Below are 26,374 nucleotides of genomic sequence, written 5' to 3' on the forward strand. Positions count from 1 at the left end.
CATCTGTGTGGAGATAACCCCTCATTTTCCAGCATGAGAGCCCTGTGTGTACGGTGGATGTCACATAGGCTGAGTCACTGTACACTGTCACTTCTTGATCCTTGTGTTTCTCGAGCACAACAGTAAGCGCTACACATTCTGCCAGGTGTGCTGAAAAATGGAACGGTAGTCTTGCACTCGCCACTACCTCAAATTCACCATTTAATCTGTGTCTTACAACTACAGATCCTGAATACCTCTCCTCACTAGTTTGGTCAATTTTTGAAGAACCATCAGTAAAGAGAATCTACCCTCCTGCTAAAGCATTGTCTTTCACATGGGGCATATCATCATAAAATTTGACATAATTAGCATGGTCATGAACATGATCACCTTCTTTTACAGGTTCAGCTATAAACGTGGCAGAGTTCACTATTTTATACCTTACAATTTGAATCGCTGGATTAGAAATCATCACTTCACATGCAGAAGCTCTTTGTGTCATCAATGTACCTTCAGGTTTCACTAAAATGGAAAAAAGGGTGTGCTCCACGTATAACATCAAGGCACAGCCCATGGTAATACATGTGGACTTCTCAATTACAAAGGCAGCAGCAGCCAAAGATTGTTTGCATGGAAAATGTCCTCTCATGATCACCTTCTTTTACAGGTTCAGCTATAAACGTGGCACAGTTCACTATCTTACACCTTACAATTTTAATCGCTGGATTAGAAATCATCACTTCATATGCAGAAGCTCTTTGTGTCATCAATGTACCTTTGGGTTTCACTAAAATGGAAAATAGGGTGTGCTCCACGTATAACGTCATGGCACAGCCCATGGTAATACTTGTGGACTTCTCAATTACAAAGGCGGCAGCAGCCAAAGATTGTTCGCATGGAAAATGTCCTCTCTTGACTGGATCTAAAATACCATTGTAATATGCCAAAGGTCTATACTCAAATGTTGTTCTTTGTGTGAGTGCTGCTGTCATTACTGAGCCATTAGTGTGCCAAAACAAATACAATTCTTCACTATAATTGGGGATTTCCCAAAACTGGAGCTGTACAGAGTGCTCTTTTTAATTACTCAAATTCTTCCTCCATTTCTTCAGTGCATACTATCTTTTCCTTACCAACTTGTGCTTTCTTAAGTGCTTGCAGGAGTGGTTTTGTGTATGTGCTGTAGTCAGACACCCAGGCCCTGCAATAATTGCATAAGCCCAGAAATTGATGCGTTTGCCTCATAGGATTTGGCTTTGGTGTCTTCATGATAGCCTCAGCTCTATCAGGTGTCACTTTCTTTCCTTCATGTGAAATTAATTGACCTATGTACAACACCTCTTCCTGGCAATACTGTAATTTCTCCTAATCTACTGTATCATTTGTCTGCCCGTATAGTCATTAACTGAACCGAGTCCTGCCTACAGTCATCCTCTGTTTCACTACCGATTAATATGTCATCTACGTAATGAATCACCACGCTTTTGATAACAATGTCACCTATATCCATCTGTAGGACCATATTAAAGATTGACGGAAATCACAGTACCCTTGAGGTATAAGAGTATTTGTATTTTGTTTATTTATATAGCACGCCTGGCCCAAAGGCAGAGCATGTTTTAGTCTCTTTTGTCTGAACATAAATGAAGTAAAGTCTTGTGAGTCTTTGTGCAATGGGATCGAGAAAAACACATTTTTCAAATCGATCACTGTGAAGCACTTAGCTTTAACTGGGATGCTGCACAATATTCTCACACGATTCAGAACTAATGGAAACTATACTTCTACAATCGGATTAAGAGGGTGCAAATCCAGGATAAATCTCCACAGCCCTCCTTTAGATTACTTAATTGGATACACTGCAGTATTGACTGGGGACTCCGATGGCACTAGGATTCCCTGATTCATCACTGCTGAAATAGTCTTACATATACCTTCATCAGCTTCTCGAGACATGGGCTACTGCTTTGCTTGGGGTAAAATTGATCCTGGCTTAAGTTTTATTTTGACCTCTCTTATTCCCTTCAATAGGCCTACGTCATATTGACCAATAGTGAAAAGACACTTGGCACCTTTTTGCTAGGTCTTCCTGAAAGAACGCGGGTATTTGTTGCGTCGGTGCCATTCGCTGTGGAACTTTCCTTTTATCCATTTTTCTCCAATATATAATGCTTATAAAAAACACTACCTTATCATCTATACATTCATCTCTGAACATATCTTCATCTGTTATGTAAGTCAATCTGTATCCCTTCTCAAGAGCTTTCACTGTCCTACATGTTCTACCTTTGTCATCTCCTCCCTCAAGCATGGCTATTTCCCCTCGTACTATAGCTGCTTCCAATTCTATAGCAATAGTTTGCCCTTATTCCTCATCCATAGGTACTTGGGGTCTAACTAAAGATTCATCATGTATCCTCACAATTTTCCCTACTTATCCAGTTAACCATGTTAATAAAATGTGCACCCCATACATGAAGACTTCAGGATCTACCAGAACTCCTTGTAGAGACACTTTCCCTATAAATGCCAGTATAAACTCTTCTACATTTAAATAGTGTATTCCTGGAGTAGAGCACACCATTCCTTGATCAGTGAATGAAATTGTCATGTTAAGTTTTGTCTTTAAGTCTCTTCCCAGAATGTTAACTGGCGTTTGTCACGAAAATAACAAGAGGACAGACATGAAACAGGCATGGGTCTCATTACGCGGTAGGAGGTAGCCATGGTTCTATTAGCACCATGGCTACCCCCTTACCGCATACCGGGTACGGGTTCTCAGAATGGGTACTTACCGGGTCATTCCAACCTTGGAGGACCCGGTAAGTCCCCATTCTGAGAACCATTCCCCATTCCCCATTCCCATTTGAGCCCCCATAGGGCTCAATGGGAATGGGGAAGTAGCTAATAACGGTACCGCAATTTGCGGTACCGTTATTAGCTCTGACGTCTCTTAGCGGGTCCCGTCCTTAACACCTGGTCAGACCAGGCGCTAAGTAAGGGACCCGCTAAAGGACCTCGGAATACGAGGCTAAGGGTTTACCGGCACCGACACCCTTACCGGTGCCGGTAATCCATTGCCTTCTACCTCGTAATGAGGCCCAGTATATCATTAGTGTTAGGGTCGGAATTAGGGTTTTTGGGCATGACTATGACTAACGTTTTATTTGACATCCTGACAGTTTCACTAGTTTTCTTTGAGGCAGGGTGACCTCTCTTAGCATTAAGGGCAGGGAGGCATTTTTCCAACCTTCAATTTACTTTAATACATTTTTTTGACCAAAACATGCCACCTTCGTGTTAGACCCTTCCGCTGCACCCTTAAATATGGTGTCAGATGTGGGATCGAAAAAGGTTGACACAAACCTGGGAACCCTTAGCTTTACTAAATCTAGTGGAGAATCTATAACCCTCTCATTCTCTAATGTTCTTAAAAATAAAGGAGTTACATGGGAATGAGTTTCAAGTGAAGGTCTTCTTCCTGCGAGGAAATTCAGGCCCTCAAAAAGATCATATCAGAAAAATGGTGGATCCCAATCAACAGAAACTCCATTATAATGGAACACCCACACTAGACAGAACTCACCTCTCTGATTTTTCAATTGGCCCAATAGTACATTAAATTCAGTGATAAACCCTTCCCCACAGGTGCCCTAGGAATAAAACCAAGCCTAAAATGGCTCACTCCAATAACTACGAAAAAATCTATTTTTGGGAGCATAATAAAAAGACAGAAACAGAAAAGAAGGTACTCCCCCGTATACAGAGAAGTTGCTGCTCATTCAGAAGCAGAATTGAGTTTCCCCCTAGAAATTTGAAAAGACATAATACAAGGACTCACTACCATTAACAAGACTTATTTTGACCAACATGAATACCTTAGACACCTTACTAGAACACCTGGTGAAGCATCAAATAGAGTCCAAGAAGAGGTTTCAGGAGGAGTTAGAAAAAATCATAGCAGCACAACACTGACCGGTTCTCCCCCATGGTATTGTGCAACTGTACCGAGAAGTGAAAGACCTTGGGAAAAAATGTCTCAACTTCGAAAGATTGGCTAATCAGTTTAATTGGGGGGATTAATTGAAGACCTGCTATCTAGCTCCTCTATTAAAAGGGGAATTCAAAGCGTCCTATCAGACTCTTAATCCCCTGGGACCCACCCCCTTTGATGAAATCAAATACGGCCTTTTATCAAGAGTAGGAGAAACCAAATTTTGTATCAGAGCAAACTTGGAGAAATAAAATTGAATCAAGGAGAAACACCAGTGGAGGTAGGCACCAGAATTCAAAACAGCCTATCCTTATGGTTGGTAAGGAAAACGCTTATGGAAGTCCAAGAACTTTGGATTTATAACAATTTACCAACAGCCTAGCCCCATTCCTACAAAGGGCTGTGTTACAGCTAAATAAACCCACAATGGCTACATAACTAGAAACTGCTCAAAACTTTGCACAAGCCAGTAAACATTTAAAACATTAACATGAAGAGGATGAAGGTAGGAAAGACATAAAATTACCTCTACGGAACTCATTACATCTAGGAGAAAGAAGCAACCAAGCCAGACCCACAGCGACTTCAAATAAAATTGGGTATAAATAGAAAAAGAGGAAAAAAGGTATCCAGTAAGCAAAGATCACCCTGATGTAAAACTTGAAGAAAGTAATACTTTAAGAAATACCCTGGTCACTTGTTTCTCCTGTTGGAGAAAAGGTAATCTTGCAAGAAATTGTCCTACTAATAGAAAGGGGGAGCCTATGGAAATATGCTAGGTGACAGGGGAGAATTGGGGGGAGATAGATCAGAATGATCCCCAAATAGAAACTATAAATGTTTTTGTGACTTAACCAGCTTTAAACCACATGAACCAGTCACGATAAATGTAATATCAGCCTTTGCGTTTATAGATTCCAGGAGTAAACAAACTGCCATAAGAGCAGGTTTAGACCCCAGTGAAGAACTGAAATTTGGAAAATCAGTAAGAATAACCTGTGTGCATGGGAATCAAGAAGTGTATCATCAAACTCTGGTAGTTATCAAAATCAAGGGCAGGGAAACACATATACATTCTGCAATCATCCCGGGACTCCCAAAGGAACTATAATCAGTACGGACTTTCCCCAGTTTAAGACTACATTGGATAAAATACATTCTTCTCAAAATTATTCCCCTGAAAACACCTGGGAGGAAGAAGGTTTTTGAGCAGAGAGCCTTATATGGAATTGTAGAGAAGAGTGAAAAGGTAAGGGTATACATCATCGTGTCCAATAAAGGTGTATAGGTGACTGGTGTAGTTGAAAACATTAGTGAAAATTATCCCAACAGAATCTGAAGAGCAATAAACTCTTAACACAGTAAACAAAAGTTCCTTCTTAACATAGTGCCAACAGTGTCCTGCATACATCATTCAAAATATGGCCATAAAATGTTTATAATTTAATCATTTGAATGCAACAATAAAAAGGTAAGATCTGTGGCACCAATTTTTCAAAGTGAAAATCCTAATCTTAAGGACATTGAACAATAAGTGATTTTTAAGGTACCGATTTATGTGTGTATGCAAAAATGACTTTAATTAAATGTATTTGTAAATGTTTCCTATTCAACTCATTTAATGGCAGAACTGTTTTTAGTTTCCATAGTTATTAGAATCTGAATGGCATGTGTAGACTGTAAACATAAAAACATATGAGAGCTGGAAACGTATAGGAGCTTGAATGATAATTTCTCCTGAAAATGATCCATCATTCATTTGTACAAAGGAATGAAACTTCTACATGTAGGGAAAGGTTGACGTACATATCAATGTGATGCCCCTAAATCAACAAAATAATCTGGGAAAGGTTGATGCACACATTGAAGTGATGCTATGTAATGATAAAACCACAGATGTTAATGAATTAATAAGGTGGATATTTTGTTGGGCCAGAAGGAGGACACTTACTCTTTGAGGACACTTCAAGGATGGTTTTATTAAAGAATAAGAGTAATGCCTAGCTTTCCCTATCTCTATTGGGTGATCCGCACCTATCAAACTAACTAAGGTGCGTGTCAGTCATCTGTGAATGTCCAAATGAAAAGGGCCCACAGTGCAAACTAATCCTAACTGATCCTACCTCTCTGCTAACAACTAAAGATAGGAGAATGGCTCCCTTCTCCTGGAGCTTGATTCTTGCAAGTTACTTCTTAATATGATATTTTTAAACTGTCTCTTGTGACTTCTTTAATCAGTTCATATAACTCCTTCAAGACTTTTATATTTGTGTCCCTTCTTTGACAATTCACAGTATCTTAGTACTTCTCCCCAGAGAGGAGCCCTTTCCTGAGGCTGCTACCCAATATTCCACCTATGTTTGGAAAAAAGCGGGAGGACCTCATGGGGGAGAGAGATTCCCCCAATGGGGATAAGGACTCCTGTTCTGTGAAATACCTCCCTAACCATTGTTCCCAGAAGCCATGGGACTATTGACTCCTTCTCCCTCTCAACCTGAAACTACTACTGTGTGCTATTGTGAAGTCTCTACTATGGCATCTATAAGACGAGATAGAACTAAGATGAAGAAGAACCCAAGAAACATACAGAACAACAGTAAAAGGAATTATCAAAGACCTGTGATGAGGTGACCGCTAGGAGGCATGAAGATAACTTCCCAGGCATCGACGACAAATGTAAATATCAAGAGTGCATTGGAGTGGACTCCCTCGCCGCAGTAGGAAACCCAACCTATGTGAAAGATACCAAAAGGACCAAGAACTGTCCTGGAGTAATCTTCATAGTCGTCCAGATATAAAAAGTCCTGACAAAGTGCCAGCAATAAGAAGAAGATTTGAAAAAGTCTTAACTCTGTTGTTCGCAAATCCTTTGGAGGAAGTAAAGAGACTTGTAAAGACTTGTACAAAGGACTATCAAGGAACAGTCTTCAAGACTTCCAGATAGACCAGGAAAAGGGAGTCAGTCTCCTGGTCTAGGTTTATATAGTCACAGGAGATTGCTGTTAACTCAGCTGAAGACTGTATTGTTTCACCAGGAGAAGGGAGACATTCTCCTGGTGACTTGGATAAGATGTTCATTGAACCCTTTTCTTCTTGTTTTATTTCTTAGTGGTAGGGATAGAGTAGTTGGTTTGGACAGAGGATGGTATATTTATTTTCGACTTGCCTCCTGACAAGCACCCATGTTATTCTTGGTTGAGGTAGAGAAAGCCCCTCTAGAAATAGGCAGAGAAGAAGTTATTTTCTTTATTTTAATAAACGCCTATAGCCAAGATGATACCACCTTGTCATCCTTCTTACTACATCACACAACATTTCTCAGAGGTTGGTTTCCCGAACCTTGAACACACACACTTTGATCTTTATTGACAGAAAATTCACACTTTTGTTTCCTCTCTTTCTTTTGCTCTTTTTCCACTCTGCCCTTCTCCTCGGGTGTTGTTCTCTTATTTTTAGTTTCTCTCACAATTCCTATTGTGTTCATATTTGTCTCATTAAACACTCAGCTTTTCTCCCCAGGTGTTTGTTTCCTAAACTCAGTGTCTCCTTCAATGTTCACTGCATTCATGCTTCTCTTATTACCATCATTCCATTTTCTCACTCTTTCATGGATATGACTGGGACGAGTATGAACAGTCCCATAACTATTCCCCTTAAGCCTCCTGGGTCTCCTTTTCTCTCTGTTACCTGGGCTTGTCTGGGATAACATTGCAGCAGGGGCCTTTATCTATTCAGATTTCATTGCTTCTCTTGCTTTCTCGCTTCACTCAAGTGTCCCAAGCTCTGCACTCTCTCTCTGTACAGACTGACAGCTCTGCAGGTAACAGGTTGGTAGGCAGTCGGGCCCACCTAGTGGGCTTGGCATAGTTCTGGGGACCGCCAGACCACCACAGGATCTCTGTGATCATGCCATCACCATCAACTTCTCTCTTCTTCATTCTTGAAGAACGCCCTTCGTCTCGTGCTTGTATTGGGTTCCAAGCACAGTTTACAAGCTCGTGGCCTTCGCTGTCTACAGAGTCTCCTTCCCTCTTGGGTGTAGCTTCCCCATGGGAATTCCTTGGCCAATATACGTGTCTCTCGGCCTCTTCTTGCTGCAGCATCTCTCTCCACTTCAGCTTCTTCATCCAGTTAAATGGGAATTTCTACTTAGCTCACCTCCCTAGCCTCACGGGGAGAGGGGCCTCCACCTTGGAGAGAAGGGACAAATTCCCTTGATTTGTCACAATATGTATATGGTGATTTTTTACATGGGAAGTAGTTTGCATTGTTCAAAACAGTGGCCAAAGATGTGTACATTCTATTTGCCTTCCTTTTTGGATTTGTTCAGAGTTTGCTGTTTCTGTCCCAAATCTGGGCCTGAACCCAGATTGTTAGTCCTGTAGAAGGCACTGTTGGTCTATTTGGTCATAAGGTGACAATTGTTTTCTGTCACCTTTCACAAAAATGGAAGGTTGATAACTGAGCAGAGGTTTGACAGGTCATATGTGTCAATGTTTTTTTTTTTAAGATGCTGCATATTAAGCATGTCTTGAGAGAGGCATGAATGTCCTTTTTGAGAGGATTGCATTGATTTTATGCAGAAGGAGCAAGAACACTTGGCTGGATGTTGTCTTCTTGTGTGATAGATCTGAGGGATATAAGTTTAACTGAGAGTTTGTCCCGTGAGAGGGGCCTGAATTTGGACCACTGTGTACTTTGGCACATTAGTGAGGTGTTCTGGTATAGAGAAGTAGGTGCTGATAATGTGATTTCTGATTTTCAAGCTTTTATTGATGAGGAATGTATTCATGGTATTGAATTGTTCTACTGATTGTAGAACAAGCGATTCATGGTTGGAATTTCAGCAGTGCTTTATTGCCTAGCAGATGGCTCTGCTTTTGTGGCCTAGGTCTGTAGGTGGTGCCACGATGCAATGCAGATCTTTACAGAACCACACTTTCAGAATGGCAAAGAACTGTGCATCTGTGAGATGTGAGGTAAGTGTGTGCGCAACAGAGGGGACAGGTCAGGTGTGTGTATGGTGTGTGTTGATGGTGTGAAGGGGGTGGGGCAGAGTGTGCAGAAAGTGGGTCTAGACATGTAGGGATTCAGGCACGTTGAGCGTGAGATGCAAGAGAAAGAAGCAAAGTTGCGCTCAAGCTGAAGTTAAGTGCCTTGTATGGGAATGGGTGCAAAGGAGATAACCCCCTTTGAAGCAGATAGTCTAGGGTGAAACGGGGGAGAAAAAGAGGGGCATCCATTGTTTTTACTGCACAGTAAGGACTCACACAGTAAATACAAGCGATGCCAAGGCATGGAACCTTGTAAAAATATAGTATGTGGCCTTGGCTGTTTTATGTAGGGTGTCTGGTGCTGCACACATGTTTAAGCACATCGACATTGGTTGTGATTTATTTGGTGCCAAGCTTTTTCTGTCTGGCAGATGCCATATCATATCAAATATCCTTCCTTTATGTGTGAGAAATTGTGCAAGCCTTATGAGCTTGGCCGATACCTTCAGCAAATTCAAAATGTTTCCTCCTCTTATTCCCCCACCCCATTGCCAGTGTTTACCTGCTCACCAGCTCACATTATAAATGGGAAGGGCTTATCTGCATGTTGACAAATGATCACCCCTTAACCCTTTAACTGCCATGGGTTTTTCCCCCAAGTGCCAAGGCCTTTTTTGGTGATTTCGGTATGTTGATATTCAATGCCTACTAACTTTTTTGTTACATGAGATATCTTGACCAAATTTGGGCCCTTTTTTCCCTAGATATAGGTGGTTGTAACGCCACCCAGGAATCCTAGGTGGCTGTAGGGGGCGAGAGAAAATAACCAAAAAGGGCAAAAATGTTGGTTATTTTCAAGAAATTCCAATAAAATGATGTACAAAGAAGACTGTGTTTTTTTCCTTGTAAGAGCTAGGACCAAATGGTTTGCTGTGCCGAATTCCTCAGTTTCCTTGCTTTCAAGAACTGGTTGAGTAGAAATTGGGAGAGGTAGGTGATTTTGGCCATTTTTGCCAATTGGACATGCGTGGACGGAATGGAAGAAAATGGTAGGAAAGCCGAATAGGAGAAGAGAAAGGCATACATTTCTGTAAAGCAGACACAATTCCAAGTTTAGGAAGGGGTGATTTGCGCAGGTCAGGCAGTAACTAGGTAGGGGAAAATGTCATAGTTTGGGGAAAAAGCGGGAAAATAACCCAAAAAAAAGGTATGCGGTGGACATGGTTGGCTTGGTATCGCAATGGCTTCTATGAATTTTGAGAAAAACAATGCTCTGCTACATTCCCCCGACTCTTGCAATTAGGAAATCACAAATTGTTCTTAGTATTTCACAAAACAAGCAATACCACAAGCCAAACACTGAGCCATGGTACACAGGAGTTGTATGCTTACGGCCTGAACAGACGTACTTAGCATGTCTAAATCAGGAAAACCAATGTGGTGAGGAATTGCAAGCATGCATTTTTTGAAAGAGCACAGGCAGACCTTTTCAAGGGTAGGTGACTTGTGCAGGTTGCAAAAGTGTATGGTACCTAAATATAGGGCACATTTGGGAAATTAAAGGATTGTGTGACAAAGGGCAGCAGAAAATGGGTCGAAACGTTATAAAAACCACACAAACTCAACAAATGTCATACATTCCCGCATTCCCACATGTGTACCGATGAAAACGGTACCACACATGTGTGGGTGTACCTACCTGGGTGCCGAGGGGAAAGCCTAAAATAAGGCTAACCCCAAGTCTTTTCCGACAGCTGCATTTCAGGATTTTTTCAGAAGTGCACACCATACAGATATGGGCTTAGGGTGTCCAAGCCACCAAGGAAAACAGGGAACCCCATGCATTTCCAAAAAGAGGACACCCGTGGGAATCCACAGAGGTCTGACTTGTGAAAATCGGCCCAGAATGTATTACCCAGAAACCCTGCAAAGTCTGAAAAGTGGCAAAAAAACCCAATTTCCGCACATTTCACTCGGCTCACCCACCAGAACACGCCGCCAACAACACATGGCCTACCTTCCCGTGTTTCCACACGTGTCCCGATGAAAATGGTACCTCACATGTGTGGGTGCACATACCTGGGCACCAAGGGGAAAGCCTGAAACATGGCTAACCCAAAGTCTTTTCCGACAGCTGAATTTCAGGATGTTTTCAGAAGCGCACACCATACAGATATGGGCCTAGGGTATCCAAGCCACCAAGGAAAACAGGGAACCCAATGCATTTCCAAAAAGAGGACACCCTTGGGAATCCACAAAGGTCTGACTTGTGCAAATCGGCCCCGAATCTATTACCCAGAAACCCCGGCAAAGTCCGAAAAGTGGCAAAAAAACCCCTATTTTCGCACATTTCACTCGGCTCACCCACCGGAACACGCCACCAACAACACATGGCCTACCTTCCTGCGTGTCCACACGTGTCCCAATGAAAACGGTACCTCACATGTGTGAGTGCACCTACCTGGGCGCCAAGGGGAAAGCCTAAAACACGGCTAACCCCAAGTCTTTTCCGACAGCTGAATTTCAGGATTTTTTCAGAAGTACACACCATACAGATATGGGCTTAGGGCGTCCAAGCCACCAAGGAAAGCAGGAAACCCCATGCATTTCCAAAAAGAGGACACCCCTGGGAATCCGCAGAGGTCTGACTTGCGCAAATCGGCCCAAAATGTATTACCCAGAAACCCTGTCAAAGTCCAAAATGTGGCAAACAAACCTCAATTTCCGCACATTTCACTCAGCTCACCCATCAAAACGCGCCACCAACAACACATGGCCTACCTTCCCGCATTCCTTCACGTGTCCCGATGAAAATGGTACCTCACATGTGTGGGTGCACCTACCTGGGCGCCAAGGGAAAAGCCTAATACACCGCTAAACCCAAGTCTTTTCCTACAGCAGAATTTCAGGATTTTTTCAGAAGCGCACACCATACAGATATGGGCCTGGGGTGTCCAAGCCACCAAGGAAATCACGGAACCCGATACATTTCCGAAAAGAGGATTCCCGTGGGAATCTGCAGAGGTCTGACTTGCGCAAATCGGCCCAAAATATATTACCAAGAAACCCTGGCAAAGTCCGAAATGTGAGTAAAAAACCCCAATTTCCGCACATTTCACTCGGCTCACCCACGCCGCCAACAACACATGGCCTACCATCTCGCATTCCCACACGTGTCCCGATGAAAACAGTACCTCATATGTGTGGGTGCACCTACCTGGATGCAAAAGGAAAAAGGCTACACCACTTGTATCCCCCAAAGGGTTTAGGGAGACAACCTACAGATTTGTGCCTAGGTTATCGAAGCCAGCAAGGGAAACGGGGAACCCCATGCATTTCCCAAAAGAGGACACCTGTGGACATCCACAGAGGTGTGACTTGCGCAAATCGCCCCAGAAATGTATTACACAGAACCCCTGGCAAAGTACAAATTTGGGGGGAATAAACAAAAAATCTGCACATTTTAATTTGGTCACCCACCGAAACACGCTGCCAACAACACATGTCCTACCTTTCTGCATTTTCACAGGTGTCCCAATGAGAGGCAGTCCTCTCATGTGCGGGTGGGCCTAGGGTGTCCAAGCCACCAAGGAAAACAGGGAACCCAATGCATTTCCCAAAAGAGGACACCCTTGGGAATCCACAGAGGTCTGACTTGTGCAAATCGGCCCCGAATCTATTACCCAGAAACCCCGGCAAAGTCCGAAAAGTGGCAAAAAAAACCTATTTCCGCACATTTCACTCGGCTCACCCACCGAAACACGCCGCCAACAACACATGGCCTACCTTCCCGCGTTTCCACATGCGTCCCGATGAAAATGGTACCTCACATGTGTGGGTGCACCTACCTGGGCGCCAAGGGGAAAGCCTAAAACACGGCTAACCCTAAGTCTTTTCCGACAGCTGAATTTCAGGATTTTTTCAGAAGCACACACCATACAGATATGGGCCTAGGGCGTCCAAGCCACCAAGGAAAGCAGGAAACCCCATGCATTTCCACAAAGAGGACACCCCTGGGAATCCGCAGAGGTCTGACTTGCACAAATCGGCCCAAAATGTATTACCCAGAAACCCTGGCAAAGTTCAAAATGTGGCAAACAAACCTCAATTTCCGCACATTTCACTCGGCCCACCCATCGGAACGTGCCACCAACAACACATGGCCTAACTTCCCGCATTCCTTCACGTGTCCCGATGAAAATGGTACCTCACATGTGTGGGTGCACCTACCTGGCGCCAAGGGAAAAGCCTAATACACTGCTAAACCCAAGTCTTTTCCTACAGCAGAATTTCAGGATTTTTGCAGAAGCGCACACCATACAGATATGGGCCTGGGGTGTCCAAGCCACCAAGGAAAACAGGGAACCCCATATATTTCCAGAAAGAGGACTCCCGTGGGAATCCGCAGAGGTCTGATTTGCGCGACTCGGCCCAGAATGTATTACCCAGAAACCCCAGCAAAGTCCGAAATGTGGCGAAAAAACCCCAATTTCCGCACATTTCACTCGGCTCACCCACCGAAACACGCCTCCAACAACACATGGCCTACCGTCCGCATTCCCACACGTGTCTTGATGAAAATGGTATCTCAGATGTGTGGGTGCACCTACCTGGGCACCAAGGGGAAAGCCTAAAAAACGGCTAACCCCAAGTCTTTTGCGACAGCTGAATTTCAGAATTTTTTCAGAATCGCACACCATACAGATATGGGCCTAGGGTGTCCAAGCCACCAAGGAAATCACGGAACCCAGTGCATTTCCGAAAAGAGGACACCCTTGGGAATCCACAGAGGTCTGACTTGCGCAAATCGGCCCAGAATGTATTAACCAGAAACCCTGGCAAAGTCGAAATGTGAGTAAAAAACCCCAATTTCCACACATTTCACTCGGCTCACCCACGCCGCCAACAACACATGGCCTACCATCTCGCATTCCCACACGTGTCCTGATGAAAACAGTACCTCATATGTGTGGGTGCACCTACCTGGACGCAAAAGGAAAAAAAGGCTACACCACTTGTATCCCCCTAAGGGTTTGGGTAGAGAACCTACAGATTTGGGCCTAGGGTATCGAGGCCAGCAAGGGAAACAGGGAACCCCATGCATTTCCCAAAAGAGGACACCCGTGGACATCCACAGAGGTGTGACTTGCGCAAATCGCCCCAGAAATGTATTACCCAGAACCCCTGGCAAAGTCCAAATTTGTGGGGGTTAAACACAAATTACGCACATTTTAATCTGGTCACCCACCGAAACATGCTGCTAACAACACATGTCCTACCTTTCTGCATTTTCACAGGTGTCCCAATGAGAGGCAGACCTCTCATGTGCGGGTGTCATACCTGAGTGACAATGGGTACATCATTCGTACAATAACTTCTCTTTAGTGCACTCAGGAAACAGTAAAGTACTGTCAGAAGCCATTTCACATGCACCTTTCCTCACACTTCTCATACATACTAGTCACAATGCAGTTGGACAGGCAAGGTGGTATTTAGCACAAGGACAAACCTCCTTGTGTAGCACAAGAAGGATGGTCCTTGTGAGCAGTGATGCCACGACTAGGCACCCACCAGATCACTGGCCATTCGTTCCCATTTCGTGTCTGCAGTCAGTAGGCACCCATTTCAGCAGTAGCACTTCTACCAAATCACTTGCGCCAGAGCAAGAGGATCTACACTTGAGCGTATCTACACACTTATACCACGTGGACATCTGCTCACAATGCAACCGTGTCTCTAGCAATATCTTGAACATCATTTGCCAGCAATTGCATAGCAACTGTGTCTACATTCAAACTATATGTGCCTGCAATCTTATGTGGACACTGATAGCAAGTGCATATTGGCTCACTTGGCTACCTGCCCTACAGGCGCTACCTTCCACACCAACTTCGAGTATGCTGATAGCAACTCTGGGCAAACATTCATATGTTCAACCGTACCCACACAAAATACACACCCTGCAACATGGCAATCATTTCTGCATTGCTGGGAAAGTGCATTCACAGAAATGACATCTGTATCTTCTACGTAGCTTTACCTCATTCACATACCAATTGTATCCAATTCATTCCTGCAGAAGACATGCCACTTACACCACACATAACATTACTTGCAGTAAAACAATAGACAAGGCAGGATGTTACGATGTACGCAAGACACTGCTACCATACAATTGGTGTCCAAGTACCACTTTCATGACACTTAGAGCTCAAGGGAGGGAGTCAAAGTGGCATGTACTATTTTCAAAAGACACCCCTTGAGTGGAAGGAACCTGAATGGTGTTCCGGTCTTCCGCAACGCACCCCTCTACTAGAGGGAGCGGGACTGGCATTTCTTTGCATGCCAAACCTTAGCTGGAAGGAGCCGTAATCGGGTTCCTTTCCAATGTATGCCGGAAGCGGAGGGGGCTTCCCTGACTTTTTTTTCTACGGCAATCCAGAACAGGAGCAAGCTGCACTAGTGTTCCTTGCCAAGACACCCCAAAGGGGAGTGACCCCGAGTGCTGTTCCCTTCTTCTCCATGGCCCGCCTCAAGTGGAGGGAGTTGGAGTGGCATTCCTTTCCAAAATGCGGCTGAAGTGGAAGGAGCCTAAATTACGTTACTTTGCAAGACACACCTTGAGCAGAGGACACTAGACTGACGTTTCCTTCTGAGGCTGGCCTGAAGTAAAAGGTACTGGGGTGGTGTGCCTTTCCTAGGCAGCCCTCAAGTGGAGGGAGCAGGACTAGCACTGCTTGCCAAAGCATGCCAAAGTGTACTCCACCAGAGTGGTGTTCCCTTCTTCTCCATAGCACACCTCAAGTGGAGGGAGCTGGAGTGGCATTCCTTTCCAAGGTGCGCCTGAAGTGGATGGAGCCTAAATTGCATTACTTTGCAAGGCACACCTTGCGCAGAGGGAGCTAGACTGACATTTCCTTCAGAGGCAGACCTGAAGTGACAGGTACCGAGGTGGTGTCCCTTTCCAAGGCAGGCCTCAAGTGGAGGGAGCAGGACCAGCAGTGCTTGCCAAAGCATACCAAATGGGAATGAACCACAATGGAGTTCCTTTCTTGGGCATGGCACGCCGTGGGTGGAGGGATCCGTAATGAATGTTCTTTGAGAGGCAGGCCTCAAATGGAAGGAGCCTGATTTGTGTTCCTTTGCAAGTCACGCCTTGAGCTGAGGGAGCTGGACTGACGTTTATTTCGTAGGCAGGGCTCAAGGGAAAGCTACGGCAGTGGTGTGCCTTTCAAGGCAGGCCTCAATGGAGGGAGCAGGACTAGCAATGCTCGTGAAAGCATGCTAAATCAAGTGAAGTGAGTTGAAATCCTGTTGCATTTTTATTGAAGGTACACCTCCAGTCCAGGGAGCAGGAGTGCCATTCCTTTTTAAGAAATGCATGAATTCGGAGCCTAGGGGTCCCGTTCAAGGAATGATGGGCATTTTCGGAAATCAGTCGATATCCCAATATTTATCCTTTGTATGATACAAAAGGAAACAAGGCTGAAAGCAGAGGGTGGCTGGGAAGGGCATTGGGGACAGTACACCCGAGTATCCTTCCGCTTTCCTTGTTTTGCACATACCTTACATTTTCGGTAAGGTATTGCCTTTGTGGCAGTGGAAGGAACATAATCACCAAAGTGTCGCTCTTGCAATCTGGCCACATATTCTACCTATGGATAGGAGGGAATTTGTACATGGACCATAGTCAGAGAATTAACAACTTCTGTTTCAAAGTTCAAAAAGGAGAGATTGTTTTGTGGAGTAGCTGCCCGGTACACCACATAAGCATTGTACATTGCAATATCCACAATGCGTGTGGTCACCTTTTTGTACCAGAAGCACGACTTGTGTTCAGCACGGTATGACTCAAGCACTTGGTCGGTTTTATCTACTCCACCAATGTATTTATGTAGTCCAGAATGCAGTTGGGCTTCCACACTTGCCAGGTCTGCTAATCTCAGAGTGACTGCTGAAGTACTTTCATCATGAATAGTACTTAGCATGTACACATCCCTTTTGTCACAGAATTTCACTGCTAACAGTTCATCCCACCGCAATGCCATGCATTCTCCCTTGGCCAACTTCTTACACACAAGTTGTCTGGGGAAGCCTTTCCGGTTACTGCAGATTGTACCGCATGCAACTGTGCCCACAGTCACCAATTCTTTGAACAGTGGAATTCCTGTGTAGAAATTGTCCACATACAAATGGTGACCCTTGTTGAGCAACGGTGTGAGAAGATCCCAAACTATCTTCTCACTTGTCCCTAAATGGGATGTACAGCCCGGAGGGTTTAGGATGGAATCTTTACCATTGTAGACTCTCATGCTGCTGACATACTCAGTGGTATTGTCACACAACATGTACATTTTGATCCTGTATCGTGCTCGCTTGCTAGGAATATATTGCCTCAACATTAGCCAACCCTTGTACAACACCAATGATTCATCGATGGCTTTGTTCTGGCAAATCATTGACTGAAGTGCTCCAGAAATGGCTGGAGTTTGAAGAGCCTATCAAAGTTTGGGTCAGTTCTGGGTAATGCTGCCGAGTTGTCATTGAAATGCAACATACGGTGCAGCGCTTGAAACCGATTTCTACTCATTATAGCTGGAAAAAAGGGGCTAGAATGTTCCGCTCTAGTAGACCAGTACATTGAGACTGTCGGCTTCTGTGATATTCCCATGAGCAGAATGAGAGCCCAAACTTTTCTCATCTCAACTTCAGTTGTGGGAACCCATGCATGTGCTCTGGACTGGGGTTTGAGACTCGGACCCCTTGACCTCAAGAACTGAGCAGCGTATACATTGGTTTGTATAACTGCATCTTCAGTGAACCCATCATCAACAAAAAGGTTTAAAAAATCAATAGGCTGAAACCCATCTGTATTCACTGTGCACCCTGATATACCAGTAAAAGGGGGCACAACCGGCTGAGCCATTGCTGGAGGTACCCACTGCGACTCTTCAGCCATGTCAGGAACGGGAACATTGTGTGGACGTCCTGCACGTCCCCTACCCCTTACAAGTCCCCTGCGTGTGGGAAGGGTGCGCAAAGGTGCATGTACCCCGTCATCCTCTTCGTCATCAGATGATGATGATGATGAGGAGGAGGAGGGGTGGACCCTTCATCCATGGAAAACTCACTTCCCCAATCACTTTCCCGCTGACCCTCAGAAGCACTATCTGTTTCAGATTGCATATCCACCTCTGTGCCCTGCTCCGAGCCAGACTCCATCACTGCAGCAAAAGCCTCATCACCAGACATTGTTCAGCGAGAAGCCATGAGTACTGTAGCTATGGAACCCTTCACTGCCCAAAGACCAGATGAAGACTGAAACAATAATTATGTGTGCTTCTCAAAGTATGGAACGTAGTAGAGTTAGTGGTATTCAGTGCCACAAACTTACACCACACAAGTATGCCAAAAGGTCCAGACTTTGCTCACAAACTGTAGCAGCCCTCTGCAATATGAGGTACTCTCAGCACGCTACAAGAAATGGAGTACTATTTTGCAAACACGCACGTGAAATGTGAAGGACCAGCTGACTGCTTTCCTACAAGTGGGTAACAGCTACAACACACCTGCACCTAAAACAAAGATAACAAAAAAGCTAAGGACAATGTCCTCTTGCGCTATACATTACACAAATACAAGTGTGGGGATGAAGATTGCACCCACACTACCAATGCAGAAACAGCCAACGTGCGTTGCACCATCCCCTCCTCCATGGGATGCTGGTGGATGGGAAATGGAGGTGAGAAGCAACCATGCACCGTATTAGTGATTGGGTGAGTTGTAAAACCAGAAGCAATCAAGACACAGACAGGGAAGATAAGAAAAGTACATGATAGGCCCTTCCAAACAATTTCTGGCACACTTTTGACAAAAGCACCTCCTCATTCACATAGGGTTCTGTGTTGGAAAGGGGGAGGTCACAAGGACGAAATTAATGCAAGGGCAAGCAACTGGAATTAGGCTGATGAAAGCGATGGGGGTAGCAAAGACAAAAGCAGCACCGCCATATGAAATACATTGACATGCCATACACAAATCAATTGCTAGGAAGTGGGAGTCTCACAGTCAACATACTTACTGACATTTTTATTAGCATTTCACACAATCCAGTAAGTGCATCCGTTACTGGGCTTGCCACAGCAACATAGCGTCTGGGCAAAATTCTAAATATCATCCATGCCTCTGTTTGAAAGGTGCACCCCGTCTCTGTAAAACATCACTTCCCCTTTGAGGAAGCCATGGCGAATAGCCCGAAATCTGTCATTCCCCTTTGTCAGTCTTGCAAACTCCACATTGAGTTTCCTCACCGAGGAGTTGATGGCCCTTGCATTCCCCAGAGTTCTCCAATCCCTCCTGGGAATCATCTGGGACCAGGCCACCAGAGTGTTTGGAAACCTCTGTGCAATCCATTCCAGTTCTGCCACGAGCTGCTCCCGCACCCCCTTCCTTCCCACAGACGCCAAATCATTTCCTCCCAGGTGCACCACTATAAGGTCAGGGGGGGCATCTCCTTTTGCCTCGACATCGCTGATGGCTCCTCTGAGCTGTAGAAGGCGCATCCCCTCGACCCCAAACCAATGCACCACAATGGCATCCCTTCCAGACCCAGATGTGGTTGGCCCTCGGAAAAGTCGTGCAGCCCTTGGGATGAAAGATGGGCCGATAATCCACACAACCCTCATCCTCAAGGGGAAATGGAAACAGGAAAACTCCCATGAATATGGCCAGACAGCCAGTTTACCAATTAGCACAATGATTGCTTCAACACATGGCTGTTGCAACAATCCCAGACACACAGTTCCCCCAATCTGACATGCACCTCTCATGTGAGATAACAGTAGGTCAATACGTAATTGGCACATTCTTTTCAGGGGTACGAGGTGAAGAACACAGTGGGCCTCATTACGCGGTAGGAGGTAGCCATGGTGCTATTAGCAAGGAAGGGGGAACAAAGGGAGGACAGACAACAATCCTACTAGGCAAGGTATCATTCAGATGACACACTAATGTGCCCATCTGCATCAAGGTAAGTTTGATAAACAAAGTAAACAATTGAAAATGGTAGCCTGCACTTTAGGGGGGGTCAGGAGCACCCTAAGCTGCTGGGGAATTTTGCAATGTAAAGGGGGGTGCACCTCTCCACCCCTCGCCAAATGGAGGGGTGGCCCATCTCATGTCGCCCACCCTGGAGGCAGATATGGTGGGGGCCTGTCATGTCCTCCTCCCTGAGGTCAGGTGTCCCTTCCTAGGAGTACATATTTCCCCCCCCCGGGAGGGCTGCATGACATAACCTCCACTCCATTGTGGGTGGGGGTGAGAGGGCCACCACCCCTTCACATTATAAAATTCCCGGGCGGTTTGGGATGCCCCGCAGCCCCCCTGAAATACTGTCTACCATTTTCACTTTTTTCCTTTCTTTACCCAAATCCTCTTGGCGCAGAGGGCCACAATAGTGTGCCATTCTGCCCCCAGGGTGCTCACACCCTACTGCCCCACCCAGTGAGGGGCCTGTCTGACATTTTGTGATGGCCGTCTCCCTCCCTCCCCAAATGGGTGTGGAGGGCACCTCATGCAGGCCTCCCTAGGCCTCCTACGAACGGCTGCATGAGGTACACCCCCTCCATTTGGGGTGGGTGGCAGAGGGCCACCAAACAATGGGTGGGGCAGTAAGGTTTGGGCACCCTGGGGGAAGATTGGTGCACCATTGTGCCCATCTGGGCCAAGGCAAGTTTCATAAACAAAGAAACAAATTGAAAATGGCAGGTTGCATTTTAGGGGGGCTGAGGGGCACCCTAAACTGCCGGGAAATGTTGCAATGTAATGGGGGGGTGCACCTCTCCACCCCCCCCAAAAGGAGCTTTTGCTCCCTGGGGGCAGGTAAGGGGGGTCTGCCATACCCTTCTCCTTTGGGTCAGGTGTCCCTTCCTAGGAGCAGATATCTGCCCCCAGGGAGGGCTGCATGACATGGCCCCCATTACATTGTGGGAGGGGAGGAGGCCACCACCCGTTCCCATTACAGAATTCCCCAGCGGTTTGGGGTGCCCCACAGCCCCCCTAAAATGCTGCCTACCATTTTCACTTTTTTCCTTTGTTTACCCAACTCCCCTTGGCACAGATGGGCACAATAGTGTGCCATTCTGCCCCCAGGGTGCCCAAAACCTATTGCCCCACCCATTGGGGGGCCTTTCTAACATTTTGTGATGGCCCTCTCCCCCCCACTCCAAATGGAGGGCTGATGATGAGTGTTCATCTGCCCCCAGGGGTAGGGTTATGTGAAAAAATTGAGGCAGAGGAAGAAGGGAGCTTACTTTCTCTCTTGACCGCGGCAGCCGAAAATGGCTGCTGAGGTGAAAATACTTTCAGTTTCATGTCGGCATGCGTTACGTACGCCGATGTGAAACTGAAGGTAATCCAGCCCCCTGGCACACCTAGCCCGGGGGTTGGTTTACAGTTTTGAGCTCAAAACAAGGTGCCTAAAAGGAGGGGTATCTCGTCCTTGGCAACAGGGAGAGAATTCCAAGGACGAGATACCTTGTCCCTGGCACTAAAGTGGTTAAGGACCCATTAACTGCTATCCAGAGCAGATTCCGAGGAGTGGAGCATGTAAGGGTGAGAAATGAGGACAGAGTGAAAGCACATACAGACAAATTGAACAGGAGTTCTTGAGTTATTGATGAGGCAAAGGATAGGCTGTAAGATGGAGGAGGGTTTGTTTAAGCTTGAATCCTGTAAGGGTGTCGAAGAAGGCAGCTGGCACAAAGTTGGCATGGTTTTGGTTCAAAACCTTTGTTTCTGAAATAAAAGTCCTCACTGTCCCTATCTCTTAGAGGGGTTGTAGTTCGAGGGATTTCCCTGCCTCGAGCTAAACTAAAAGACTTGTCAAAATGTCAATTTAAGTTCCACTGTCCTGTGTCAATTCCTACTCAAACCCTCACACTATAACTAAAACATAAACTAGCAAAAAGTTCTCGCTCAGGAGCATGGCTCCCTTCTCCTACTTCTTGAACAATGTCCAACAATTGGTTTCTTTCAACAGAAAATACCAGAGGGACTTACTCTTTTCCCCTGGTTTACAGGCTTCACCCAGTCTTTGTCCAATGTCCAGGAGAATGACTCCCTTCTCCTGGTATAAGTTTGTGCAGTTCTCAGTAGAACCAGGGGAATGGCTCCCTTCCCCTGGTGTCTCCAGTACCACTCTCAGCCCAGTGCCAAGGGAATGTCTCCTTTCTCCTGGAGTTACTTTGTACAGTTCACCACGAGTCCACAGTCAATTAATACTGTCTCCTGGTGTTTTTAACACAAGTTCTTGGCCTGCACCAGGTGCTTGGTTTAATTCAAAACATGGCCAGGGGGAATGACTCCCTTCCCCTGGCGTCTTCATCACAGCTCTTTGTCCAATACTAGGAAAATGTCTCCCTTCTCCTGGTATTGTTTGATACAGTTTTTTCACACTGTTGGGGGGGGTTCCAAGCCCTTTTTTTGGAAGCCAGTGGGTTCCTCACTACCACTGTGCCGAGGAAGATTTCCTCTTATATATTTCTCCTTATTGTTGGGGTCTGAGCCCCTTCTCTGGTTGTCAGATTTAAAGATTTCCTTTAATGTTTGCCTTCTCACTCTTTGGGTTCCAGACCCTTCTCTGATTGTCAGTGGTTTCCTCACTACCACTGCGCTGAGAAAGATTTCCTCTTATGCTTTTCTTCTTACTCTTGGTGTCCCAGACCCTTCTCTCCTTATGCCCATTAACTTCCTTGCTTATACTGGGCCGGGGAAAAGCCACTGTAAGCCTCTGTGTCAATCTCTGGGTGCCCTCTGGTTTTCATGTACCTCACCTAAACTATTACAGGGATTAGGTACCTTGCTGTGACTTCCTAGGATTGGGGCGCACTTCTCCGACCCCGTGGGCTTCTCTCCTCTGCAGTCATGGCTTTGTGGCATCTTCCTGGCTTTGGGATGCAGTCTGCCTTAACTCGGCAGGCAGAGAACTTCCTTGGCATCCTTGGTGCTCTCAGCTTCTCTACAGCTTTCTGGCAGCATTCATATCTGCCGTGCTTGAGAGTTTAGGTGCTGGCTGCTTTCCCCAACAGGACTGGATACCGCTGCTCCTGCCACTACTGTGCTTCTCATTATGGCTGTGTAGGGTCCGTAGCTGGGCTTCCCTGATCTAACAATCTGTTCATTTTTATACTTTGTATCCAGCTCCTCTCATCCTGATTATACAAGTCCTTCTTCTTTTTTTTTTTAATTTCTTTTTATTTGATTTAGCTGATTAATCAACTTTTCAAATACATACAAATTTATCAAATTTTTCTGTAATTAGTTTAAATTGAAACATAAATAAAAAAAACATATCAACATTTGTTACAGAAGTCTTTCTTCTTTATTATCATCTGAATCCTTCTGCCGCCTTGGGGCCAGATCGTACCAGTGTTATCACACTTCATGATCTTCATGTCTCCTGTGTTCTTCCTTGTACTAGTACTTTTGGTCTTAGGCCCTACGTTGCAACACTACATGGTTTTGTTCTCAATGTAATGGTTCTAGACATTAGGGAGGACTAAGGAATGTTGGGTAGTGGCAACATGCATTGGGGTGTACCCCAGGTGATTGTCCTTAACCCCAGAGGAGGTGTCCTGCCCCATGAGGTCATTCTCCATTAAACCAGCCCTAAGGGGACTATTGGGTAGCAGCCACACCTCCCTAGCCTCATTGAAAAGTGCTCCCCCTAGGGAGAAGTGACAGCACCATGTGAATCGTCACAATACATGTAGACTCAAATGTGCTGACTTGAGCCGAGTGGGGTTTTGAGGAGTTCAGCAATACTAAGGCATAGCATGCTAGAAGTGACGATGTGTGAGTGACAGAATATTGTTCATGAAGCCAGTTCCGTTATTTGGCACCTAGTTGTTTGGTGGACATGAGATATGCCCAAGCACTGAGCTATAAAGCATGGGCAGTTCAGTGTAACAAGTTCTGATCCGTGTTGGTCAATGGCCCTCATTACAATACCGGCGCTAAACCATGGCGCTATTAGCACCATGGTTGGTGCCGGTATCGTAACGTGTCTGCCATGGTGAAATGGGGAAATACCACCCCATTCCAAGGTTGGCGGGGCGGTATTTCCCCATGGCCCTTCCCCATTCCCATTTTTGCCCCATAGGGCATAGTGGGAATGGCGAAGGTGCTAATTATGGTACCGCTAATTGCGGTACCATACTTACCGCGAAGGCCCCTTTGCGGGTCCCTACTTTAACGGCTGGTCTAGACCAGCCGTTAAGGTCGGGTCCCGCAAAGGGACCTCGTAATTAGGCACTAATGGGTTAACGGCACCACAGCCTTTTACAGCGCCATTAACCCATTAGCGCCAGGGTCGGAATGAGGCCCCATGTGTGGCCTGCTTTCATTAAGGTTTTAGATCACCTAAAAAAATGAAAGTATTACATTTTTAAACGCCATACCCCATGTCACGTGAGCCTACATATTTTGTGCTCATTTTGATTGAGTGTTTTAGATGGGCCACTGCAGGCAGCGTACACTTATTGTGCATTGTGCACAGTGAGGACCATCTGTATACTCCGAAACAGCTTTATAATGAAAGCCGGTAGCATTGAGGGAATTGAAGAATGAATATGGAAGTGTTTTTTTAAAATGCTTTGGAATTAGGGCATGTATTAAAACGATTCTCTCTTTTTTGGGCAAACTTTCTTTTTGTCTGTTTAACAATATGGTTTTCCCAGGGACCTTGTATCATGGACAGATGGTACACCTCTGAGTGCACCACAATTGCACTGCTCAAAAGCACACTGGATACTAGCAGAGGGGAAATGCGTTATTTTTTCTGAATTATGCCAAAGAGAGTTGTGATGAGGTCGGGCCCGGTCATGAGACATTTTCTAATTAGTTGCACAGCGTAATAAAGACGCAGCATAGGACGCCCCAACTTCCACCGATAGCCTTGGGGATGACAACTTCAGGAAGATTTGTCCAAAGCCCGAGGGGACAATGTCGTGTTACTGCTAGACGTGTGCCATTGAAACGGAACAAGAGGCGACTTGAGCTCAATTTTATGAATTTGGGAGGCCTCGGCTCTTCACAAACAGCTCTTTTGTTCGCCTCACACGGAACAAAGCACATTCCTGGGCCATGTTTCACGCAGTACAGATGTCTTCAATTACTTTTAGAATATTATGAAGTATTTACATCCTATAAAAAAAAAATTCAAACATCGTCTGTATCTCTTTTCTGGGGAAGAAATGTAACACCCCAGGCGCCGGAAGTCTGGCAACAGGATTCAACAACATTGCGAGCTTTGCTGCAAATCCGCTGCGCTGCTGTGAATACATATTTGCTTTTTTCAGATGTGCAAATCTTTCGGTTTCCTTTTAAGTAGCCAGCCTTAGTCTCCAGAAGATTTCGGGTCATTCAACGCCGTCTGAACGATGATACTCGCGGCTCCCTTGTAGTCCTGAAAGTGTCTCTCCTCATTTCTGGACACCCTTTTCTCTTCCTACATTTGTCTATCACTTGTCCCCATTAATTCTATTTTACGTATACATTATTGAGTAGGTTTTATTAGAAGTAAAAAAATGAACTGGATGTTTTATAGGAATAATGATAGTATCACGTGTTGATATCTTTTGTTAGAAAAGTTGCCATTTGCAATGAGCTAAACAAATAGAATTGTGCATAAGTAACTATGAACTACAGGGAAATATTCCCCAGGAGGGTTCAGAGTCACACCGGATGGACAGCAAGAGGGAAACTGGAGTTCACCATGATGTGGTTCTGAACCCCAAGGTGGAACATTTCACGTAGTTGATAGCCACCCATGTACATGTTTGTGATATATGGGTGCCTATCAATTTAATCCATGTTTTGAAAGGAAGGCACCTGACCAAGAACTAATTCCAATGGATGCACATACCAACACACACAACACATCTCAACTCACAGTACTGTGCTACTATTAACAAATGTCAACACAAATACTGGCTACACTCTGTACAATGCTCTGCTGCTCTCAAGCTAGGTCTGCACTTTAAACAATAACATGCAGTTTGAAAAGAGGTGGTGTGAGCAGAGAACCGAGCGTTTCTTTCCTGACCAACGCACGGAAGGTATGTGTTTGGGCATATGACATCACCAAATGATGTCATAGCTTGAAGTTATGGATCTGTGCGCTTCATGCTTTGTGCCTGTTGCTTCTAAGCGCTTTAATGATAGGTGCTCTTACCCAGTGTGAAGGATGATAGAAGGCAAAGTCAATACGAGGTTCCTCGTAAAGTTTGGCAAATGTGGTGAAACCAGATTGCCAACAATAGAATTAATTAATATTGCCATTTGCCGGGAAAAGAGGCCGCGAAGACTAACGTCGACTATGGTGGCAGAGGTTGTTGCCCCTTTA

The 26,374-nt window shown here is 45.3% G+C and overlaps 1 protein-coding gene across 5 annotated transcripts in view; it reads left to right on the forward strand.

The window, feature by feature from the left end:
• The window catches only part of CDK14 (cyclin dependent kinase 14), a 2,372,392-nt gene that overhangs the window by 2,246,934 nt on the left and 99,084 nt on the right, over nt 1-26,374 (forward strand). The window lies entirely within an intron of this gene.

Source organism: Ambystoma mexicanum, chromosome 2q, assembly GCF_040938575.1.
Source record: "Ambystoma mexicanum isolate Mex_15411 chromosome 2q, UKY_AmexF1_1, whole genome shotgun sequence".
Taxonomy (NCBI): Eukaryota; Metazoa; Chordata; class Amphibia; order Caudata; family Ambystomatidae; genus Ambystoma; species Ambystoma mexicanum.